Source organism: Schistocerca serialis, chromosome 10 (assembly GCF_023864345.2).
Source record: "Schistocerca serialis cubense isolate TAMUIC-IGC-003099 chromosome 10, iqSchSeri2.2, whole genome shotgun sequence".
Lineage (NCBI taxonomy): Eukaryota > Metazoa > Arthropoda > Insecta > Orthoptera > Acrididae > Schistocerca > Schistocerca serialis.
Window position 1 is genome coordinate 212,875,328 of NC_064647.1, and position 15,892 is coordinate 212,891,219.

Here is a 15,892-nt window from a genome sequence, read left to right on the forward strand (position 1 = left end):
CTGTGGCGCAGGCGGTAGTACTTTTGTCACTGGTGGCTGGTCAAGTTTCCGTTTTTGGGCAGAAGTTTAGAGAGATGGAGTGAAATCCATTGCGGAGGAATCCCCCACGATTGCCAGCGTCTCCGATGGCGCGCTCCTTCCTTGTGGGGACCCTCTCAGAGGGCACTCCCGCCTTAGGTGAATGTTTACACCTCAGGTCACACCTCCCGAGAAACATACGGAGGGACCAATCAGCATGGTCAGACGGTATCAGCTCAGGCCCCTCCCCGGGCCTGGCCTTTACCAGGGGGTACGTGCGTGCCTTACTTGTCTACCCTGGGCGGGGAATTACGCGTTACCCCGTCACCTGCTACGCGTGCGAACGCGTAGGTCGGCCTTAAGGCACGCACAGGGAGGAAGGAAGAAGAGGAAAAAGAAGAGGAAAAAGGAGAGAGAGAGAGAGAGAGAGAGAGAGAGAGAGAGAGAGAGAGAGAGAGAGGACAGACTGTCTCAAACGCCGAGGCGGAGACCAGAGAAGGCAAGGAGAAGAAGGCAATGAGAAGGCAAGGATATTTTGCAGGGGAAAGAGTAAGGAAGACAGTGAGGTGGAGAAGAGCAAAGAAAGGAACCAACCAAAGGTAGGAAGAAACGAGAAGTGAAAAAGCAAAATGACCACAAATAGAGGTCGTGGAACCGTCCGCCTCCGGACGCAGGCGCTAACTACCCTCGTGAGGGGGAGGGACTCCTTTTAGTCGCCTCTTACGACAGGCAGGAATGCCGTGGGCCTATTCTAATCCCCGGACCCGCAGGGGGGGACCGGCGGTGAAATGAGTAGGGGAGCCATCATTAAGAAGGCACAGGTCGTGGTCTGCAGTAAATTGGTCTGTGAGAAGACCTCGTCTAGATGGAAAGGCACTGCCCCACAAAGGATGATGAGCATTAAAATCCCCAAGGAGGAGGAAGGGAGGAGGAAGTTGCTGAAGAAGGGTGGTTAAGGCAGTAGGTGTAAGGGTCCTGTCAGGAGCGAGATAAAGATTGTAAACTGTGACTGCAGAGTCTAAGTGGACCTTAACAGCAACCGCTGCCAATGTAGTTTGGAGAGGAATCCACGTGCTAGCAATGTCTGTACGGACCAACGTACAAACGCCACCAGAAGCCCACAAGGGTCCGACCTGATTCCGACAGAAAACACGGAACCCACGGAACCCACGGAGAGTCGGTGAGTGAGCATCAGTAAAATGAGATTCCTGGAGAACCACACAAGCTGCAGAGTAGGACGAAACAAGGGATTTCAATTCCGGAAGGTGACGATAGTATCCATTACAATTCCATTGAAGAGCCACAGAACGATGGTTTAAATGAGGGCTGAACACGCTAAATCCAGTCATACCGCCGGGTCCCCACCCGTCATCGACAAGGAGGGGGCGACATCCATGAACGACAGTTCAGAATCCGGTTGTGAAGTCGGGGAAGGGACCACCGGTGACACCAGAGGCTCGTTGTCCCGGGACTTGTTTCTTTTCAGGCTGAGATCGAGGAGGGCTGTGTGGCATAAAGGAGCCAGCTGCAGCAAGATCAGGAACAGGAACAGAGAGAGACCGCGGCGGCTCTCGCGGTCGCCGCGCGGCAGCAGACCTTTGACCTGGAAGGTGCCGGGAAGGGGCATCTCAGGAGAGGCGCCCTTGACCAGCAGACGCCGAAGGAGTGGGACACTTCTCTGGCAGGGGAGGGGGGGGGGGAAGGAGAGAGCGGTCCGGGAGGGGGGGGGGGCGAGGAGAGCGGTCCGGGAGGGGGGGGGGGCGAGGAGAGCGGTCCGGGAGGGGGGGGGGGGGCGAGGAGAGCGGTCCGGGAGGGGGGGGGGGGCGAGGAGAGCGGTCCGGGAGGGGGGGGGGGCGAGGAGAGCGGTCCGGGAGGGGGGGGGCGAGGAGAGCGGTCGGGGAGGGGGGGGGGGGGCGAGGAGAGCGGTCGGGGAGGGGGGGGGGGGGGCGAGGAGAGCGGTCGGGGAGGGGGGGGGGGCGAGGAGAGCGGTCGGGGAGGGGGGGGGGCAGGAGAGCGGTCGGGGAGGGGGGGGGGGAGGAGAGCGGTCCGGGAGGGGGGGGGGGAGGAGAGCGGTCCGGGAGGGGGGGGGGAGGAGAGCGGTCCGGGAGGGGGGGGGGGAGGAGAGCGGTCCGGGAGGGGGGGGGGGAGGAGAGCGGTCCGGGAGGGGGGGGGGAGGAGAGCGGTCCGGGAGGGGGGGGGGGGAGGAGAGCGGTCCGGGAGGGGGGGGGGAGGAGAGCGGTCCGGGAGGGGGGGGGGGGGAGGAGAGCGGTCCGGGAGGGGGGGGGGGAGGAGAGCGGTCCGGGAGGGGGGGGTGGAGGAGAGCGGTCCGGGAGGGGGGGGGGAGGAGAGCGGTCCGGGAGGGGGGGGGGGAGGAGAGCGGTCCGGGAGGGGGGGGGGAGGAGAGCGGTCCGGGAGGGGGGGGGGAGGAGAGCGGTCCGGGAGGGGGGGGGGAGGAGAGCGGTCCGGGAGGGGGGGAGGAGAGCGGCCCGGGAGGGGGGGAGGAGAGCGGCCCGGGAGGGGGGGAGGAGAGCGGCCCGGGAGGGGGGGAGGAGAGCGGCCCGGGAGGGGGGGAGGAGAGCGGCCCGGGAGGGGGGGAGGAGAGCGGCCCGGGAGGGGGGGAGGAGAGCGGCCCGGGAGGGGGGGAGGAGAGCGGCCCGGGAGGGGGGGAGGAGAGCGGCCCGGGAGGGGGGGAGGAGAGCGGCCCGGGAGGGGGGGAGGAGAGCGGCCCGGGAGGGGGGGAGGAGAGCGGCCCGGGAGGGGGGGAGGAGAGCGGCCCGGGAGGGGGGGAGGAGAGCGGCCCGGGAGGGGGGGAGGAGAGCGGCCCGGGAGGGGGGGAGGAGAGCGGCCCGGGAGGGGGGGAGGAGAGCGGCCCGGGAGGGGGGGAGGAGAGCGGCCCGGGAGGGGGGGAGGAGAGCGGCCCGGGAGGGGGGGAGGAGAGCGGCCCGGGAGGGGGGGAGGAGAGCGGCCCGGGAGGGGGGGAGGAGAGCGGCCCGGGAGGGGGGGAAGGAGAGCGGCCCGGGAGGGGGGGAAGGAGAGCGGCCCGGGAGGGGGGGAAGGAGAGCGGCCCGGGAGGGGGGAAGGAGAGCGGCCCGGGAGGGGGGGAAGGAGAGCGGCCCGGGAGGGGGGGAAGGAGAGCGGCCCGGGAGGGGGGGAAGGAGAGCGGCCCGGGAGGGGGGGAAGGAGAGCGGCCCGGGAGGGGGGGAAGGAGAGCGGCCCGGGAGGGGGGGAAGGAGAGCGGCCCGGGAGGGGGGGAAGGAGAGCGGCCCGGGAGGGGGGGAAGGAGAGCGGCCCGGGAGGGGGGGAAGGAGAGCGGCCCGGGAGGGGGGGAAGGAGAGCGGCCCGGGAGGGGGGGAAGGAGAGCGGCCCGGGAGGGGGGGAAGGAGAGCGGCCCGGGAGGGGGGGAAGGAGAGCGGCCCGGGAGGGGGGGAAGGAGAGCGGCCCGGGAGGGGGGGAAGGAGAGCGGCCCGGGAGGGGGGGAAGGAGAGCGGCCCGGGAGGGGGGGAAGGAGAGCGGCCCGGGAGGGGGGGAAGGAGAGCGGCCCGGGAGGGGGGGAAGGAGAGCGGCCCGGGAGGGGGGGAAGGAGAGCGGCCCGGGAGGGGGGGAAGGAGAGCGGCCCGGGAGGGGGGGAAGGAGAGCGGCCCGGGAGGGGGGGAAGGAGAGCGGCCCGGGAGGGGGGGAAGGAGAGCGGCCCGGGAGGGGGGGAAGGAGAGCGGCCCGGGAGGGGGGGAAGGAGAGCGGCCCGGGAGGGGGGGAAGGAGAGCGGCCCGGGAGGGGGGGAAGGAGAGCGGCCCGGGAGGGGGGGAAGGAGAGCGGCCCGGGAGGGGGGGAAGGAGAGCGGCCCGGGAGGGGGGGAAGGAGAGCGGCCCGGGAGGGGGGTAAGGAGAGCGGCCCGGGAGGGGGGTAAGGAGAGCGGCCCGGGAGGGGGGTAAGGAGAGCGGCCCGGGAGGGGGGTAAGGAGAGCGGCCCGGGAGGGGGGTAAGGAGAGCGGCCCGGGAGGGGGGGAAGGAGAGCGGCCCGGGAGGGGGGGAAGGAGAGCGGCCCGGGAGGGGGGGAAGGAGAGCGGCCCGGGAGGGGGGGAAGGAGAGCGGCCCGGGAGGGGGGGAAGGAGAGCGGCCCGGGAGGGGGGGAAGGAGAGCGGCCCGGGAGGGGGGGAAGGAGAGCGGCCCGGGAGGGGGGGAAGGAGAGCGGCCCGGGAGGGGGGGAAGGAGAGCGGCCCGGGAGGGGGGGAAGGAGAGCGGCCCGGGAGGGGGGGAAGGAGAGCGGCCCGGGAGGGGGGGAAGGAGAGCGGCCCGGGAGGGGGGGAAGGAGAGCGGCCCGAGAGGGGGGGAAGGAGAGCGGCCCGGGAGGGGGGGAAGGAGAGCGGCCCGGGAGGGGGGGAAGGAGAGCGGCCCGGGAGGGGGGGAAGGAGAGCGGCCCGGGAGGGGGGGAAGGAGAGCGGCCCGGGAGGGGGGGAAGGAGAGCGGCCCGGGAGGGGGGGAAGGAGAGCGGCCCGGGAGGGGGGGAAGGAGAGCGGCCCGGGAGGGGGGGAAGGAGAGCGGCCCGGGAGGGGGGGAAGGAGAGCGGCCCGGGAGGGGGGGAAGGAGAGCGGCCCGGGAGGGGGGGAAGGAGAGCGGCCCGGGAGGGGGGGAAGGAGAGCGGCCCGGGAGGGGGGGAAGGAGAGCGGCCCGGGAGGGGGGGAAGGAGAGCGGCCCGGGAGGGGGGGAAGGAGAGCGGCCCGGGAGGGGGGGAAGGAGAGCGGCCCGGGAGGGGGGGAAGGAGAGCGGCCCGGGAGGGGGGGGAAGGAGAGCGGCCCGGGAGGGGGGGAAGGAGAGCGGCCCGGGAGGGGGGGAAGGAGAGCGGCCCGGGAGGGGGGGAAGGAGAGCGGCCCGGGAGGGGGGGAAGGAGAGCGGCCCGGGAGGGGGGGAAGGAGAGCGGCCCGGGAGGGGGGGAAGGAGAGCGGCCCGGGAGGGGGGGAAGGAGAGCGGCCCGGGAGGGGGGGAAGGAGAGCGGCCCGGGAGGGGGGGAAGGAGAGCGGCCCGGGAGGGGGGGAAGGAGAGCGGCCCGGGAGGGGGGGAAGGAGAGCGGCCCGGGAGGGGGGGAAGGAGAGCGGCCCGGGAGGGGGGGAAGGAGAGCGGCCCGGGAGGGGGGGAAGGAGAGCGGCCCGGGAGGGGGGGAAGGAGAGCGGCCCGGGAGGGGGGGAAGGAGAGCGGCCCGGGAGGGGGGGAAGGAGAGCGGCCCGGGAGGGGGGGAAGGAGAGCGGCCCGGGAGGGGGGGAAGGAGAGCGGCCCGGGAGGGGGGGAAGGAGAGCGGCCCGGGAGGGGGGGAAGGAGAGCGGCCCGGGAGGGGGGGAAGGAGAGCGGTCCGGGAGGGGGGGAAGGAGAGCGGTCCGGGAGGGGGGGAAGGAGAGCGGTCCGGGAGGGGGGGAAGGAGAGCGGTCCGGGAGGGGGGGAAGGAGAGCGGTCCGGGAGGGGGGGAAGGAGAGCGGTCCGGGAGGGGGGGAAGGAGAGCGGTCCGGGAGGGGGGGAAGGAGAGCGGTCCGGGAGGGGGGGAAGGAGAGCGGTCCGGGAGGGGGGGAAGGAGAGCGGTCCGGGAGGGGGGGAAGGAGAGCGGTCCGGGAGGGGGGGAAGGAGAGCGGTCCGGGAGGGGGGGAAGGAGAGCGGTCCGGGAGGGGGGGGAAGGAGAGCGGTCCGGGAGGGGGGGGAAGGAGAGCGGTCCGGGAGGGGGGGAAGGAGAGCGGTCCGGGAGGGGGGGAAGGAGAGCGGTCCGGGAGGGGGGGAAGGAGAGCGGTCCGGGAGGGGGGGAAGGAGAGCGGTCCGGGAGGGGGGGAAGGAGAGCGGAGGTCCGGGAGGGGGGGAAGGAGAGTGGTCCGGGAGGGGGGGAAGGAGAGTGGTCCGGGAGGGGGGGAAGGAGAGTGGTCTGGAAGGGGGGAGGAGAGTGGTCCGGGATGGGGGTAAGGAAGGGGGAGGATGGGGTGAAGATGTAACCAAGGCGTAACTAGATGTCATGGACACAGGGTGCAGTCGTGCATATTTCTTACGGGCCTCTGTGTAGGTAAAACTATCGAGATCCTTATACTCCTGTATCGTTTTTTCTTTCTTGTATACTGGGCAATCTGGTGACTACCATGACAATTTACACATACAGGAGGGGGAACACAGGGACTCCCCTCATGGGGTGGACGTCCACAGTCACCACAGAGAGGGTCCTGAGAACAGCGAGAAGACGTGTGGCCAAGACGCAAGCACTTAAAATACCTCATAGGAGGTGGGATGTACGGCTTCATATCACAGCGATAGACCATTATCTTAACTTTCTCAGGGAGGGTATCCCCTTCAAAGGCCAGGATAAAGGCACCAGTATCAATACGATTATTTTAGGACCCTTCCGAACACGCCGAATAAAATGAACACCCCGCCGTCCGAGATTGTCCCGAAGTCCCTCATCAGTTTGAAGGATGAGGTCCCTGTGAAAAATCATACCTTGTACCATATTTAGAGACTGGTGAGGGGGTAATGGACACAGGAATTGTCCCAAGATGGGTACAGGCACGAAAGGCCACAGATTGGGCAGCTGAAGCAGTTTTTATCAGCAACGAACCCGACCGCATCTTGCTCAGGGAGTCCACTTCGCCGAACTTGTCTTCAATGTGTTCCACAAAGAATAAAGGTTTGACACTGGTGAAAGTATCTGCATCAGTCCTGGTGCAAACTAGATAATGGGGGAAAGGGCACGGCGGCCATTGCCGGAAGTTCTGATGCTCCAGGATAACGAGTAACCACTCCAAGGCATGCATGAGGAGGTCACAGCTCAGGTATCTGAAGTGTGATCCCTGTGTGTTCAGGGGGCTCAACCAAAAGGGTACATAGCGACCCCACCACACGGGCTGGCTACCGTGCTGGCTATGCACACTAGCATCAGACAACGACATGAAAGAAAAGGTGGAATGTACTAGGAGGGCACACGTCGGAGACACTAGGTAAGGTGCTCTTCCCCAAATGGATCACACAATGGAGAGGAAGCGGCGGAGGAAGCGGCGGCGGCAGACAGCCGCCCTCGTGTGCATAACTACTACAGAGTTATGCATTTGGACAGGTGTTGACAAGACATTCGAAGGTGGTTGAAACAATGACACTGGTAGCAATTATTGGGTTCGGAATGTATGGTTGGACAGTGATCACTTCATAGGCAGTTTTGATCTTGTACAGAAGCACCACTGTCAAAGGTGAGAAAAAGAGCGAGTGTTTGCACTAAGGATGTATCTGCCTCTTTCATCATCCAAGCCACGGCAATGAGACTGATCAGAGAGATGTTTGGATTTCGGACTGTCAGACAGTCGAGCAGTCTAGTGTAAATAACAACACAGGGAGAATTCAGAGTTCTACACGCCTCAAGACGAACAGGAGAGCTGTTAAGTGAAGTGGCAAGCAGCGGTTGTACTGAAGAATGAGAAGTAGTCTCCAAAAGCCAAGTGCCTTTCTGAAACCCAGAGCAAGATTTCACAGGGCTGGCAAATGCATCAACACCTTTCTGTATAAGAAACAGATTTACTGTTGAGAACGACTGCCCATCTTCAGCAAATGAAACCACAAGGAACCGTGGTGCAGCTGGGTGGGTCCTTTAATCGTTAGCCTCATTCCACTTACGTTTCATAGACGTCGATTGTGAATATCATTGGCCCATTGCAAGGAAAGTCCCCACGATTGCTTGTGTCTCCCAATGGCGCACTTCCAACTGGGAGCCCCATTCACAAAGGGGACACCTGCATTAGGTGATTGTTCACACCTCAGGTCACACTTCCTGAATACCTGACAGAGGGACCAATCAGCTATTTTGAAGGTAGCAGCTCTGGCAATCACACTTTACTGGACCTGGCCTGTGTCGGGGGGGGGGGGGGGGGGTATCATACCGGGGAATTGTGTCAGACACGTTGGCAGACCTTCAGGAAAGCCCAGGGAGGAAGAAGGAAAAGAGAAGCCTCAAACGCCAAAGTGGAGGAGGGATAGGAGAAGAACGAAGAAAAAGGGAACGAAAAACAGTGGTGAGACTTTATGTCAGCTCTGGACAATGCGGTGTATTCCCAAAAACCGCGACATGTTCCCAAGGGAGGGGAAAAAGAATAGCAAGAGGAGAGACATGCACACAGAAGGGAGAACGTGATGCGAAGGCTGGGGTCCTGTGGTAGCCCAGTACTAACCTGACCAAGAGTGGCGAGCCCCATGGGTGCTGTCAGTAGTGTGACTCAACTGAGCAACTATCTTATAAGAATGCCATACACTGATTTTGTTACATAGTGTGACTGCAGGAAACTGTCCCCAAGGTAAATGCGAAGTTACTGTTTAATGTTCCAAGGCACCTCTTTAGACAGTACTGTGGAAGGTGATGACACTAAGTATCTGGAGTTCAGAGAAGAGTGACAACTCATGGGTTGATATCCGAGTAACTACGAGGGTCGGTCAAAAAGTAATGCCTCCCATTTTTTTTCTACTTAAAGAAATTAAGTTAAGTGAAAAATTTGAATTTGGCGCCATTCCTCAAACCTTCTTCTGCAATCCACTGCAGTAGTAACTTTCTGTGTCAACAGGTGGCAGCACAGCAGAAGTTTGTAAGATGGCCGACATCGATGTTCGTTTGAGACAGCGTTGTGTGATTGAATTCTTGAATGCAGAAGGTGAAACGCCCATACGCATTCATGAAAGACTGAAGAAGGTGTATGGTGTTGTGACAGTGGATGTCAGCACTGTTAGACGATGGGTTCGTCGTTGTAAGGAAGCTGAAGGGCAAACACCGTTGACTGACGAAAAGCGGAGCGGCAGGCCGGTGAGTGCAGTGACTCCACACAACATTCAGCAAGTTGATGACATCATTCGTGGTGACCGTCGGGTGACTGCAGATGAAGTGTGTCGCATTATCTCTCTTAGTAAAGGCAGTGTGATCACGATTATTAAACAATTGGGGTACTCAAAAGTTTGTGCACGGTGGGTTCCAAGAATGTTAACCGATCAGAATAAAGAGGCAAGGAAAACAATAGCCTCCCAACACTTGCAGCGCTTCCGTTTGGAGGGAGATGAGTTTCTGAAAAAAATTGTGACCGGGGACGAAACATGGGTGCATTTTTTTGAACCCGAATCAAAGAGGCAGTCAATGGAGTGGCGTCACACAAGCTCGCCGAGGAAGAAAAAATTCAAAACTGTGCGATCGGCAGGGAAAGTCATGGCAACAGTTTTCTGGGATACAGAGGGTGTGATTCTGGTTGATTTTTTGGAGCAGGGATGCACAATAAATTCTGTTCAATACGTCACAACCCTCAACAAACTTAAAGCACGTCTTCAGCGAGTTCGCCCAACAAAATCAATGGCAGATGTTCTTTTGCATGACAATGCAAGACCACACACCAGTCGTCACACCTCTGACGAGATTGTCAAAATTGGATGGGAAGTTTTGCCTCATCCCCCATACAGCCCTGACCTGGCACCATTAGACTTCCATCTGTTCGGGCCACTAAAAGAAGCTCATCGTGGGATTCATTTTGAAGATGAGGAGGCCGTCAAAACATCCGTGCGTCAATGGCTTAGGAAGCAGAACTGTGATTTTTACCGTGCTGGGATACATGCCCTTGTTCAAAGATGGACCAAAACTGTAGAGATGGGCGGAGATTACATTGAAAAATGACAAAATGATCCTCAATGTTGTGGTTTTCAACCTATGTAATTGCATTTAAATTTCCTGACAATTAAACGTAGAAAAAAAAAATAGGAGGCATTACTTTTTGACTGACCCTCGTAGTTTTCCATTTTGTATCCAGTTACACTCATTACACGTTTTCCTTCAAAAGGTAATTTTGAATCAGGTTTCATGGATCTGATAACTAGTTCTTCTCAGTGTGGAGTTTCGATACACACAACACTATGTATAACTTGTACAATTACTGGCTTGTTTCATTTAACAGTTTCTATAAACCTAGTGCAAAATTCATTAGGGATATACTCCCATGTTGTGTTCCACCACAAGCCTTACGTTAAGATGCTTACCCTTACGACAGCGAAGATAAGCAGTACATTCGATGCACAAAACAACATTGCGAATATTAGCACCTGGATGGCGATGAGACGACCTGAAACAGAGGACATTCTGTAGGCCTACATTCATATCTGGTGCATCCTCCAGAAATAATTCAACTGGAGGTACTGTAACACTGCAGACTCGACGAAATGTTACACACACACACACACACACACACACACACACACACACACACACACACACACACACACACACACACACACACAATTCCGGATATTAATTTCGTCCATCAGTATGACGCATATCTGAAATATGTAGGTTCGAGGTTTCCAAAGTACTGGCCAACACAGAACGTTTACAAAATATTACGAGAAGAGCTAGCAGCTGAATTTAAGACTCGCTGGCAGGTGAGTAATATTGTCTGAGGTTTGATTAATGCAAGTAGGAACTTATTTGCATATTCCATATTTATTATGAAAGGTGGAGCCCGTTTCCGAAAAGTACCAAACTTCCCTATAGCCACTACTTTTCTTGTATGCAATCCATAGGTGATACACAGTTTCGCAAGTAACACTTGCTAAGTGCCACTCGCCGATTCCCACTCCAAATATGTATTTGTTTAGGTCAAAATATGACACGTATATTTTTCTATGTGCCCATATAGCTGTTGTAGGGAAAAACCTCCCAAAGAAAATGCGGGTATCTTTCTGATCAAATATCCTTGATACATTAGGAGATATAACTAAAATGTTGGAACGTAATTTACGTGGCTGCTATTTTGTTGTACAGCTCTGCAATCAATATAAACATTCATGTATTTCGAAGTCCTCCCCTCACGTCAATTTTTGAAACGGTAAAAAGTTTGTGTAGTCAGTCTGATAGCATATTTAACAGCAAGTTCAACCATATATGATAAAGTTATATCCTGAAGTAGTTGTAAGTTGTATACCGCTATACGCGCGCTCTGTGCGCCGTATGACGCATGTCACACTCTGCGATATTATTGTTTGCAATTTCACTGTGCGATCATAGAAGACAGGCTCCTGAAGGATTCAATTGAAACAACAAGGTCTCTCGGTCGAATACGGGAATATCCAATGTGGACGTGGCGAGAGACTATTGGCGTTTTGTTTTTTCGTAGTCTGTTTCATTTGTTTCGTTTTGGATATTTTGACATCTACTTTATTTTACAGTATTTAGGCTGTGTTGCGTTATCTTTGATAGCAAGTGCAATAATGAAGGTCATTATCAATTGCATAAAAGTACTGCATACACATGGACATTGTGCACCACACACATCTGACTATTACAATATTATTGCACATTTTACAGCATGTATCAATGTATAAAGGTATAATTAACAATAGATTCATATTTTTATGGTTTTTCTGTGATTTATCCACTCTTTAACCAAGGATGCCTAAATATGTTTACAAATCAAAGGGATGAAACTGGTTATCAATCTAAGACTGAATTTCCAGGATATTATTCCTTAGCTGCCAATTTACGTCATAGCTATATATTAGAATTACATCAGAACTGCTTTAGAAAATTTGAGTTAATTCTTGCAGTACATTCAAGGCATCATTCTTTGTCTTCAGTGTCATCACTACCGTCACTAGGCCTAGCGAAGATCGTCTTAGTGTTTCAGATGGAATGTTGAATTTTTTTAGCAGTACTAGCATAAACATATTCCCCATTTTCCTGCATCTCACCCCAAGACAATCCTTACTCATATGTGGGTGTCTTTTTCTTAATACACTCCTGGAAATGGAAAAAAGAACACATTGACACCGGTGTGTCAGACCCACCATACTTGCTCCGGACACTGCGAGAGGGCTGTACAAGCAATGATCACACGCACGGCACAGCGGACACACCAGGAACCGCGGTGTTGGCCGTCGAATGGCGCTAGCTGCGCAGCATTTGTGCACCGCCGCCGTCAGTGTCAGCCAGTTTGCTGTGGCATACGGAGCTCCATCGCAGTCTTTAACACTGGTAGCATGCCGCGACAGCGTGGACGTGAACCGTATGTGCAGTTGACGGACTTTGAGCGAGGGCATATAGTGGGCATGCGGGAGGCCGGGTGGACGTACCGCCGAATTGCTCAACACATGGGGCGTGAGGTCTCCACAGTACATCGATGTAGTCGCCAGTGGTCGGCGGAAGGTGCACGTCCCCATCGACCTGGGACCGGACCGCAGCGACGCACGGATGCACGCCAAGACCGTAGGAGCCTACGCAGTGCCGTAGGGGACCGCACCGCCACTTCCCAGCAAATTAAGGACACTGTTGCTCCTGGGGTATCTGCGAGGACCATTCGCAACCGTCTCCATGCAGCTGGGCTACGGTCCCGCACACCGTTAGGCCGTCTTCCGCTCACGCCCCAACATCGTGCAGCCCGCCTCCGGTGGTGTCGCGACAGGCGTGAATGGAGGGACGAATGGAGACGTGTCGTCTTCAGCGATGAGAGTCGCTTCTGCCTTGGTGCCAATGATGGTCGTATGCGTGTTTGGCGCCGTGCAGGTGAGCGCCACAACCAGGACTGCATACGCCCGAGGCACACAGGGCCAACACCCGACATCATGGTGTGGGGAGCGATCTCCTACACTGGCCATAGACCACTGGTGATCGTCGAGGGGACACTGAATAGTGCACGGTACATCCAAACCGTCATCGAACCGATCGTTCTACCATTCCTAGACCGGCAAGGGAACTTGCTGTTCCAACAGGACAATGCACGTCCGCATGTATCCCGTGCCACCCAACGTGCTCTAGAAGGTGTAAGTCAACTACTCTGGCCAGCAAGATCTCCGGATCTGTCCCCCATTGAGCATGTTTGGGACTGGATGAAGCCCCGTCTCACGCGGTCTGCACGTCCAGCACGAACGCTGGTCCAACTGAGGCGCCAGATGGAAATGGCATGGCAAGCCGTTCCACAGGACTACATCCAGCATCTCTACGATCGTCTCCATGGGAGAATAGCAGCCTGCATTGCTGCGAAAGGTGGATATACACTGTACTAGTGCCGACATTGTGCATGCTCTGTTGCCTGTGTCTATGTGCCTGTGGTTCTGTCAGTGTGATCATGTGATGTATCTGACCCCAGGAATGTGTCAAAGTTTCCCCTTCCTGGGACAATGAATTCACGGTGTTCTTATTTCAATTTCCAGGAGTGTATATACACGTGGCATGATCTGGAAAGGAAAACTGAGGCCATTGTTCACTAACCTTCAGGCTATACCTAAATTACCCAACATTCATTAACCGTGTGTAGTCCTTTGACTGTATCAGGGCAGTGAGCTAGGAACGACAAAGTCCCAATCGCTGGGTGCAGCATTATGTGGCTCCAGGTAGTGTTTAGTGAAAGTACAGCTTTCACTTCACCCATTGTTTAAGAACACAAAAGGTAGGCTGATAATTCTCAGACGCAAAGCCTGAAGCATAACAGAGCAAAATTTTTGGCGATGGCACTTTGTCAGTGTAGATAGTGCCACTCAATGTAATACCAGGCACACCTGCAGTTGTCTAATCGGTGGAGACCATCTTAGCCCAAACCTTTGACAGATGAACATGCTCCAGTGCTTGAAACTTAACATTCCCAGAATTCTGGCTTCCATTTTTTTAGCTGGCAGGCCCACACATACTGGTGCTTAAAGGTAGTGAGGTGTCCCATCGATGGATCCTGCTTGTGATGTTGGAGAGCCCACCTATGATACCTGATAACCTCTATTTCCGATCACCACCAAGATACTGTCTTCCACTGAGGTGGGACCTAAGAAACTGTCGCTAAAAAAGCTGCCAAAAGAGTGGTTGCGGTTTTCTCGACTGTCATCCATACCTGCATGCAATGCGGAGACAATGGCGACAGTAGAGGCGAAACCACCCCATTCAACACTGCTGAGAGCCTATCTGGGCTGGCATCCAGGGACTGATGCTGAGGAAAGGATATGATAGGAAAGTGGTCACTACCACATAAGTTATGGCCTCTTCAGTGAATATGTGGTGGTGGTTAGTGTTTAACGTCCCGTCGACAACGAGGTCATTAGAGACGGAGCTCAAGCTCGGGCTAGGGAAGGATGGGGAAGGAAATCGGCCGTGCCCTGTCAGAGGAACCATCCCGGCATTTGCCTGAAACGATTTAGGGAAATCACGGAAAACCTAAATCAGGATGGCTGGAGACGGGATTGAACCGCCGTCGAGCTGAATGCGAGTCCAGTGTGCTAACCACAACGCCACCTCGCTCGGTTTCAGTGAATATATGAGAGAAGAGAAGGACTACAGATTGGAAGATCAATGACAGAGAAAGGTCTGCACACCACATTGAAATGTGTGGGGATACCAATATTTAAAAGGCTAAAGTCAATTGCGCCATTAAGCTTTCGAGTTCTTTATCACAGCCAGTGATCGTCGTTCCACCCCCACAGAAGATTATGGGCATTTAAGTCACCCAAGATTAGCAAAGGTGGAGGAGCTGAGATACCAATGCAAACAATATGTTCTAAGACACCACAATTAGGAGGGAGAAACATTGTAGGTAGTAATAGCCTGAAATACTATTACCCGAACAACCACAGCCTCCAACGGTGTATTAAGAGGGACAGAAGTTCCCTATATAAAGGGTCCTGACCATAGGCGCCAACTCTACTCAACAACCTGTCTTCAGTCCGAAGACTGGCTTGATTCAGCTCTGCATGCTACTCTATCCTGTGCATGCCTCCATCTAACTACTGCAACCTGAATCTATCATGCTTGCTGTATTCAGCTCCACGATTTTTACCTGTCACGCTTCCGTCCAATACTAAATTGGTGATCCCTTTATGTCTCAGAATTTGTACTACCGACTAATTCGTTCTTGTCAGGTTGTGCCACAAATTTTTCCTCCCCAGTTCTGTTCAGCACTTCACTAGTTATGTGATTTACCCACGTAATCTGCAGCATTTTCTGTAGCACCACATATCAAAAGCTATTCTCTTCTCGTGTAAACACTTTATCATCCATGTATCACTTCCGTACATGGCAACACCATACACATACATTCAGGAACTACTTCCTAACAAATCTATACTTATTAAAGTTCCCTTCAGAAACAGGACAATGGTTACAAGATTTAATAGATTTGGTTAGATATGGTTAAGAAAATATTTAAATAAATGGGTTTGCAATGTCAATATCTGACACCTGTGTTTTCATTTTTAGTGAAACAAAACAGGGCAAAAATAAGGAACAACAAATTTTCCATACCAGATTATCTGCAGAGGGCACTTATCTAGCAATCTGAGGAGCTAGTAGCACATTGTATTGTATCCAGAGTGGAGGCAGTTCGCCTTTTTTCCTCGCTGCATACCCACGCAATGGCGCTGCCCATTATGCGATATGGACATTCAACATGGCACCTGCAGACAACTTTCGTGAAGCTTTCATATGCGTTGGTGTCAGTTCTATTCCTGATTTGCTCAGCAGTTGTATAATTGCAGGTGTCAATCTGAAGGGTTAGAACCTGATATGACTTTTTAACCCTGCACAAGGCCGCACGTACGGAGACAGAGCTCTCGTGAAAGATAAGTTATTCAGGTTGTAATTGTAGTTGAACACTTAACTAATTAAATACGCTCATAGTGTACTCTTCAAGCTCACCATTAAAGGTTTTTCTTTTGTTTGCGTATTGTTCCAGTAATCGCGAAAAGTTCGTTTTGGTTACATTCGGCTGTTTATGCTGAATTTTTGATCGTACATGTTTAGCGTTATACCAGAAATTTAAGTGCATGTGGTAATAGTTTACTTACATATTAGTTTCCAAAACATTTAGTGTCCTTTTGCATCTGTATTTAATATATTATCGTTATCACTTAGTAAATCTCTTAACTTATTTCCA

At 55.8% G+C, this 15,892-nt stretch overlaps 1 protein-coding gene across 1 annotated transcript in view; it reads right to left on the minus strand.

The window, feature by feature from the left end:
- The window catches only part of LOC126424921 (uncharacterized), a 302,725-nt gene that overhangs the window by 37,417 nt on the left and 249,416 nt on the right, over positions 1 to 15,892 (minus strand). The window contains exon 9 of the transcript XR_007576231.1: positions 10,026 to 10,108. The gene's annotated coding sequence lies outside the window, so the exon portion shown is untranslated. The remainder of the gene's footprint in view (positions 1 to 10,025; positions 10,109 to 15,892) is intronic.